Here is an 8648-nt window from a genome sequence, read left to right as displayed (position 1 = left end):
CTGAAAGTCCAAGTCCAGCTAAACGTGTATAAATTGTTCCACTGCCCATTTATCCTGGGAGCCCTTGTTTGCACCAGATTATGCCAAGAACAGGTCTCGCCTGGTCCACAGCCAGGCCAGAGGATTCAGCTTTCCCCTTGCTGCTCATTCTCTGATCTGGCTCTTTCTGCCTGATGGCTGCCTGCAAGCCACATCTCAACAGCTCCTGCAAACTTGGAGTGCTCGGCTGTCTGTCGTGACCTGCTCCATAGCACGGACAGAGCTGGCGTACTCGGGCTGGCTGTTGGAAACCTCTCCTATTCCTCTTCCTAGCCACTCACTTGGGTGAGACGCTAAGCAGAGCCAAGAAGCCTGACGGGGAGCTTTCCCTCAAAGAAATGGAGTTTTGCATTATTTGAACTGGACAATCTCTCCTCTCCCTGATTGGCCTCCGAGGGTTACAAATGGGGTAGAAAATAGTTTTACTGAGGTCATTTGGCTAACCTAGTTGGTGCAGCCAGGTGGCCGAGTGAGGTCTGTTTTGACCTGTGCCCCTTTCATTGCTTTCTCTACAGAGTTTCTGAGATCTGTTGTTCCTTGCTGCTGCTCAAGTCTATTAGCAGGTTTGGGGCTGTCAAAACATCTTTGAGTCTCCCTGGCTCCATGGAAATCCCCCTCGTTCTGAGCAGACGGGTCTCTGCTCCCAGCTACAGGTCTTCCAGGCTAGCTAGACATTTTGTAGCTGTTGCTCCAAAAGCAATTTCTTCTCCACCTACAAGTCATCTCTGCACCAGAGACGACTGGATGCTTTTCCCTTCTTCATCTGATGTTTTCTCCTTTATCGATGCATCATGCTGGTGGCTGTTGGTTGAGGGAGACCTTTTTGCTGGGTGGTCTTGAATGAGATCAGATGTGCCGAGGGGATCCCAGCCCTTTTCCATTACCACACCAGTAACACGAGGTAACAGCGACAGCCAAATGGCTGACACAGGACAGCCCTGTCCCTCCTCCAGTTTGGCACCATGGCGTCCAGAGAAGCTGAGGATGAAAGGACAGAGGAGCTCCGGGGAGAGAAGGGGATGAGCAGGAGGAGGGATGGAGGAAGAGCGAGGACTTTGGCTACCTGCAGGCTCGGCAGTGTGCAGCTGCGGATCAGATATACCCTGTCAGCTCCATGATTCCCACTTGGCTGTCACGTCTGCTTCCACCATGGTTTATTTTGGTGGTATCTCCATCACTCTGTCTCTCCTGAGCACTTCCCGGACCCTTGTGCTCCTGAGGTGTACCGTATTGCTTTGTCCTTGCCAAAATTCAGAGTGCTGTGGGCTGTGCTGGTTAGGAGAGGCAGGTGATAATAGAGACAGGCTTCTTTACTGTGGTCTCCTGTTTACAAGGAATGTACAACGTGCCATATCCCCTGGATGCAAGAGGAATTAGGAGCTGATTTTTCTTGTCACAATTGTCTTTTATCAGCTTCTGATCAGCTAAAATTCCCCCATCCTACCCCCGCTCTCTTTGTCTGTTCTCGGAACCATAATCCTCATGTTTGTTTAGGACGTGTCCTTGGCTTCTCTGATCTCCTCTGGCTTCTTTTCATAAACACACAAAAACAATAACCAGCGAGACATGAGACACCTGTAAGTAGAGGTAATTATTTTATTTATGCAGGAATGCATGTCTTTGGATAGAGTCTGCTTCAGTTTTCTGGATCCACAAAGCATCTTGAAGGATTTTGTTTCTCGTATTTATCCCAAAGAGATGGTGGCTGTTACACTGCCCCCTGACTCCTCTGAGGACAATCTCAGTGCTTGCCTGGCACTGCAACTGGCATCTCACTTCAAAGAAAAGGCAAGGTTGTGCTTACGTAGGTTTTTATCAGCCCTTCAACCACAGTGTCACTAATGTGCTTTGGCACAAACTAAAAGGGCACAAGATAACTCATCGGGGATCTTTGTGGTGGCGGTGGCTTTAGGCCCGTCCAGTTAGATTGACGTCTGCAGACACAGACTGCTGCGCTGTCTGACAGCTATGCTGGGACCACTAACAGCAGGTCAGAGCAATGAGTAGGGCTAGGGGAAGGAGCATCCGTCTCTGCCCATCTGAGAGGTTCTGGAGGCAGATTGGCACACTGCAGTCAGAAAGGCGACCCTGTGGCTTCTTGAGCCTGTTGTGGACAGCAAGTGGGGTCTTCAACCTCAAGCACAGCCCATCAAGGTACTTCTGCCAATGCTAAATGCAATCATTAGGAAAAAAATACTCACTGGGGACCTGTTCAAGTGTGATGCAAAGCCGCACGGGTGGGGAAGAGAGGTAGAGAACGAAAGAGTGGCTGGACCAAAGCTCTGACTCCGTAATTCAAATGGAATGAGCTCAAATCCTTTGAAGTTTATCCATTTGAAAACATTTCTGCTAACTTTTTTTTCCTCCCATCAATTTGCTTATAGATTAATTTTTATAAGCTTTCCATGGGGGAAAAATTGATAATGTGACCCAAAATATTTCTCTTCCAAAAAATGGCCAAGTTACAGTGGAAAAAAACAGTTCAGCCACATAAAGATGTGATAGCTATAAAAGCAATGTGAGGGACTTGCACAGCTCTCCACCTGCAGCTGCTAATTAAGAAGTGGAGGCTGAAGCCAGATCCTTCCCCTTCCTCGGAAAGGGCAGCTTCCTGTCCGCCGGCACGGCAAGCTTTGGGGCCTGCCTCCAGGATTACCACTGCCTGCAGCAGGCAGGAGAGTGGTAGTTAAAAGCCCTTCCCAACAACGATTGCTCTTTCATGGAGGCAGTAAATAATTGCAGAATTAGGCTCTAATTCTGTCTTTCCTGCAGGGTTGTAGCTCGGTGGGAGATCAAAGCCGCAGCAGTCTTAGGAAGGGGTTAGGTATTTATATGGCCAAATAAACTGGTTCAGTGCCTGCACCGGTGCTGTTGCCTTAGGTCCTGCTACCTCCGTGTGGAGGGATCAAGATGGAACAACTCATCCTAAAGTCACACAGTGAGTCTCCAGGGCCCCCCAGCATTCAGTTCCTCCATCACATCTGCACCATCTGGGGCATCTGTAGGCCTACCATGTACCTCAAGACCTTCCGCATCTACAGGCACTGCTGATGCTCACCTCTCACTTTTTCCCTCTACCCCTCACCACCCCTCTGTGCCCTGCCTGCCCCACTGCATCCATACCCAGGGGCTTCCCAGGGTCAGGCAAGGCAGAAAGGATGCTGAAATCTCTGCTGAGAGCTAGGCAACCACCCAGTGGTGGGGAGGCAGTCATACAGCTTGTCTCATTGCCCTGGGTATGTGCCAAGCGAAGCCACATCAAGTGGACCTGGAGCTTGACTGCCGGGGGGGAGGGGCACAGACCTCTTCTGGGATTTGTGTCTGGGAGCTCATTTCTGTCATGCAGGATGCACCGTCTGTATTTGTTTATAGACCATGGTAGCGGTCACCTTCTAATGATGCACAGAGAACCAAGCACTGGATTTATGGACTGCAAGCACAGAAAAGAGAAGCTCTGTGGCCCTTTAACTTTCCATTTACTGTACCTCCATAGGAACATCCTGGTACCTCATATTTGTTCCCCCAATGCCTTTAAGATCCAGGCCAGAGCAGGTCTGTACATCTTTCCCTTTACTTTGTCTATGTAATGCACCTGGGCAGAGCAGCCAGTGTATGGCTGGGATGACAGCGGTCCTGGAAACAGAAAGCCCGCTGGCTCTGCACCTTTGTCACACGTCTCTAAGAGCAGGTTTCACTTGGTGACGGACACCTACACAGGGGTTCCTGGAAGTAGGTGTCCACAGGTGTCAGAGGTAGAGGGGAGGTGTAGACAGCTCATCAGGAGGCGTTTGTGCTAGTGGGTGCAGTCTCTCTCTGCATGCTCCACTGGCAGTTTGGATGAGATATCCTTCATGTAAGTGGGAATTTGAGTGCCTGCCTCTCATGGAAATTTGCATTTAGACTCCCAGATTTGGTGTCTCAAACTGAATCACAATTGTGGGGACCTGCTCTCAGGAGGGGATACTCATCTAGCTCTGGGCTGGCTCATGACCCTGGAAAACAGCCCCAGGGTGCTGTGGAAGCCAGGCTGCCCCCTGCAGTCTGCACCAATCCTATCTTTGTAGCTCAGGTTTGGGACAAACCCCAAAAGGAATGTGCTTAGATGGTACTCAAAGCACCCAGAAAATGCCCTGTAATACTATCTGTGGCATCCCAGGGGTACCTTTGTGTGTTCCTGTCTGTAAACAAGATGGGAAGCCATCAGATCTGGGCTTTACCAGTCTGTGCAGGCTGCTGTACGTGACAGACCCGTGCAGCTAAGGCCGAAGTCTGAGTCCTTTTCCTGCCTGAATCAGGCCACTCATTTGAACCTAGCCTTCTACCTCCCAGCTATAGTCTGCAACAATTAAACCCTGATGTGCACCACTATCTCTGTCCTCATCCCAGTGTCATCCAGTTACCTGCAGACAGATCCTACTAAGTGGTAGGCAAAGATTTTAGTGTGAACCTGAGTGACGTCCCATGGAGCCTGGTGAAAGCTTCCTCCATCATCTTTTGGAGCTGGGTAGAACCTCGACTTGATAACTTGCCCCCAGACGTGGAAAGAGAAGATATTTCTTGAAAGTTCAAAATCTACTGCCACAGCTGTGGATGAAACTTGTTGTCCTTGCTGGTCACTGTGGTCCCAGCACACAGCACGAGTGCAGGTTTGCTCTTCATGTGTCTGCACGAGCTCTCCCAGTGCCTTCTGGTGCCTTGCACAAAGGCAGGCATGACCTCTGCTTGAAGGAATTCCACCAGGCAGTGAGATGTCTAGCTGTTAGAAAATCACCTGCAATTATTCACACCCTCAAAATTGCAGGAGCAAAATGAGACCCTGCTTTTCAAAATCAGGTCCATTATGTGTCTGCAAAGTATATAATCTCCACATAATTCATCAACACCATTAATCTAAACTCCTATGTACTGAGCTCAATAGCGCATGTGTTTTCCATGTGTGTGTAATATCAAACAAACGTGTATTTAACTTGTCAGAATATAATCAACTTCCATTAATTACTTCAGTATGAAGTCTCCAGTACCAATGGTTCTTCATATAATCACTCAAAAAGCTTTTATTGGGGAGCTAAACAGCTCAATAACATTAATTAATTGTGTTTCTTGGACAACGGAGATTGTATAAGTGGAAAGGTGGTTTTGGTACATTTCCCACTACATTGATTTTCACATTTCTGGAACGCATTTCCCCATAATAGTCATTAGTGCACAGAGAAAAGAGTTGGAAAGGTGCGGTAGAAGCACGGCATTCCTGAAATATGATTTGAGATTTGTACTGGATCTGCACTGTTTGCCAGAAATTCAAACTCTGGCAAATAACTTAGCCTTTCTAGGCTGTTTGCCCAATAGGCTGAGTGAAAAAAACAGCAAACCTAAAAATCTGCCAATATTTATGTACCAGTGTGTGATTCAATTGTTTTATTGCAGAGTGAAAGTGACATAAGAGAGAGAGGGAGAGGAGGACGGAAACTCTGCGAGACCAGAGGAAAAATATGAAACATTTGAATGTTAGTGTTAAAGAATTTTAAGACCTTTAATTAAACCACCCCAAAACTCACAAGCTCCACAAAACTGAAAAAGAAAGAGAGAGAAAAAAAAAAAGCAATTGCTCTCCTGGGGCTTTCAGGGCTTTACTTCTACACATATTTTTCTAATTCCACATAGAGGAACAAAGAATGTGCTTTTCCCACCTGAGAAGTGTTGTTTGGTGATTCATGAAGCTTTCTCCCTTGTCTGAAGCGGAGATTTCTCAGTTACGTACCCCAGGGCTGCTCTGTTCCAGAGCGGAAGAGGTGGTGGGGAGGGTGTGAGGCCCAAGGAGCATTTTAGATCACCAGGATATTACTTAGTGTCTTGTGTGTGTGTATTTATGTATTGGGAGTAAAATGAATTGTTGCACCCAATGGCATGCAAAAGTAACTAGAAAGCCTTTTTTGGCTGGATCATGAATGCTGGTTGTGGATTTGGATCTGTGTTTCAATGCTCCATTTGGTGCTGGTTTTTATGTCTTCAGGCCCTCCATGGAGCTCCAGTGTTATCTCAAAAGCACCATCTTTTTGTCCACACAAATACTCAGCAGCACTCAAAATACAAACTTTATCCACGTGTTCATAGCTTTCTTCCTTTGAAGCCATTCCCTCCCCACCCCATCATCATAAAATACAGCCTCCACTCAATGGAAAAATACAACACAGTCAGTACTTTGGTAAATCAAGATCTACCTGTGCTTAAATCCTGAGGGAATGGCTTATTCTTGTTTAGTAGTAAACATTGTCACAAAGAAGACTTAACGTGATGTTGTGTCCTATAGAACCAGGCTCTGTAAAAGTTAACCTACCCCTGAAAAGCCTTCATCTGCAAAGTGGCAAGGACAGATTGGGAAGCGTGAGGAGTGAGGGAGAAAAAGTTGCAAGTAAATGTACCGTGATGGCTTAGGGCTTCACATTTTCCCATGATCTATAAGGCAGAGATGATTCAGACCTGTAGTTAACTGACGAATGAAGCCACCATGTTAATTCAGTAGCTCTAAGAAATCAGCTAAATAATTATTAATAACGATTGACAGGAACTGGAACATCCAGTGTTGCATTTGCTGACAATTTGAAAACAGGTGGTCCAGCAGTTCTAAGAAATAATAGAGAAAAAACTTGTCATTACAAACTCCCAGGCTGTAATTTCTTCAAAGACTGGTTATAGATTCTTGGTGGTTCTGTCCCTCATTCTGACTCTGACAGTCCTCTCAAAAGCCATTTGATAAAATGGTGCCAAGAGACAAACACCAGTATCAGTATAATGAGTTGTTCCTGTGAGGACCTCATGAGACATTTCTGCCATTTCTATACATAAGTACGTTTTCACAGGTCAGTTTTTGCAACTCTTGTTAGAGGAGCAGAATCTTAATCTAAGAAAATGGATGTTGGCCTAAAGAATTATAGACCTACACTCACTGATAGATTCACTGAAATATTAGCAATCATAATCAGAGTCTCTTTAATCTCTGGCACAAGGCGGAGATGGAGCAAGGTATCCACATTCTGTCGCTAACAGATTGTGTGTGGTGTTGTTCAGATCTTTCAAGTCTAGGACATCTGACTCCTAGTGAGCAGGAGTTCAGTTTAATAATCAACGTTCTTTAGCAATATCAGTTTTATTCCTTTTTCCTACCTTGAGAGCCAAGGCCTATTTCTATCATGCTACACTTGGATCCATTTCACGTTTCATCGTCCTCCTGAATGTTTCTGACCACTTATGAGAGTCCTTTGCATCAAGAATAGCTCAGCCTTCGGCACAGACTAATAGTCAGATTGTCAGTCTTTGCAGCGAACACCTTGTGAATCATGTAGTTGGCAAAGAAAGGGGATTGTATTTGCTCTAGTCACTGGATCTGATACAATGGTAATAAAATTCTTGTCTCTTTTGTATCAAAAGTGATTGTGTATCTCTTTGGATAATGGAATTGCCTGTGCTTGGAAAAAAAAGTCTTATCATAATGAATATATGCAAGACTCTTAGACTCTGATTTTACTTCCCTCTTTCTATTTCTGGCTCAATCTCCATCTTTGTACACAGTTTGACTTTGCCTCCTACTCCCGCCTCCCCATTTCCCTATCCACTCATTTCTTTCTGCAGTAAGCTGCTCATACCTAGGAACATATTCAAAGTGTCCCTTTGAGTTAATATACCAAGTCTTTTCATACCCAACAGAATCTTACTTCTGAATGATCCATCTTGTCACATGAGGAACATTCCTGATGTTTTTTAAATATCCTGTCAGCCAGCGTGCTTTCGTGCAGTGGCTCTGGGGATTCTCCCACAGCAGTTTCCTTGGCTTTGTGGTGTGCAGTTCGATTGCCGACTTGGACTACAGGCATTTGTTTTCTTGTTAGTTAGCGGCATTGACCGCAAACCAGCCTGTCAAAAAGGGTGTCGGTTACCATGTTCAGCAACCCCTTTTGAAGCTCGAGGCAAACTGTGAAATAATTTCTTCCCCTGTTGGCGTCTTTTGTGAAACTAGAATTTCTCAGCAATCACCAGAGGCTCTGGAGCAAGTGTTATTTGAAGCAGCTTATAGGATCTATTCCTGTGTTTTTCTTTGTGGTCTGCCTGCCTGTGTTAGACTCCAGAACACAGTGAAAACGTTCAGTCTCCCATGACACTGAATAGGGAGAATATAGGCTAATACTGCAACACAGCCTTCAGAAAGCTAAGTGCAAGAACTCCAGATTCTGCTCAAAACAAACATACCTTCTGGAGGGTTTCTGCCCAAGTATTTTCTATGGAGGCCAAAAACACTTACAGAGCTCAGAGATCCTTCAGGAGTCATTCCATTGCACCTAACTGGAAATTTCCTAGCTTTCTTCTGGCAATTTTAACTTTCATGTTAAATGCACGTCCCTCTCTGTCAGCTTCCATGTTTTTCAAGTCTGTTGTCTTCCATCTGGGAGCCACCTTTGTCCTTTATGTTAGGCTCTGAAAGGCTGGGAAAGTTAAACAGCCTCCGATGGATGGCTGCCCGGTCTCCTCTGCTGGCTGGCTGGTGGGATCAGAACTCGCTGTCCTTCCCCTCCACTTTTACGCCTGGAATGTAAACATACCTCCTAAAAACAGAGGAA

General features: G+C 45.9%; 1 long non-coding RNA gene across 2 annotated transcripts in view; it reads left to right on the top strand.

Moving 5' to 3' along the window:
* The window catches only part of LOC308191181, a 45639-nt gene that overhangs the window by 27373 nt on the left and 9618 nt on the right, over window positions 1-8648 (top strand). The window lies entirely within an intron of this gene.

The sequence above is a fragment of the Anser brachyrhynchus genome (assembly GCF_964034855.1).
Source record: "Anser brachyrhynchus genome assembly, chromosome: 2".
NCBI lineage: Eukaryota > Metazoa > Chordata > Aves > Anseriformes > Anatidae > Anser > Anser brachyrhynchus.
Note: the sequence above shows the minus strand (reverse complement) of the source record. Positions and strands in the feature narration are given on the sequence as shown.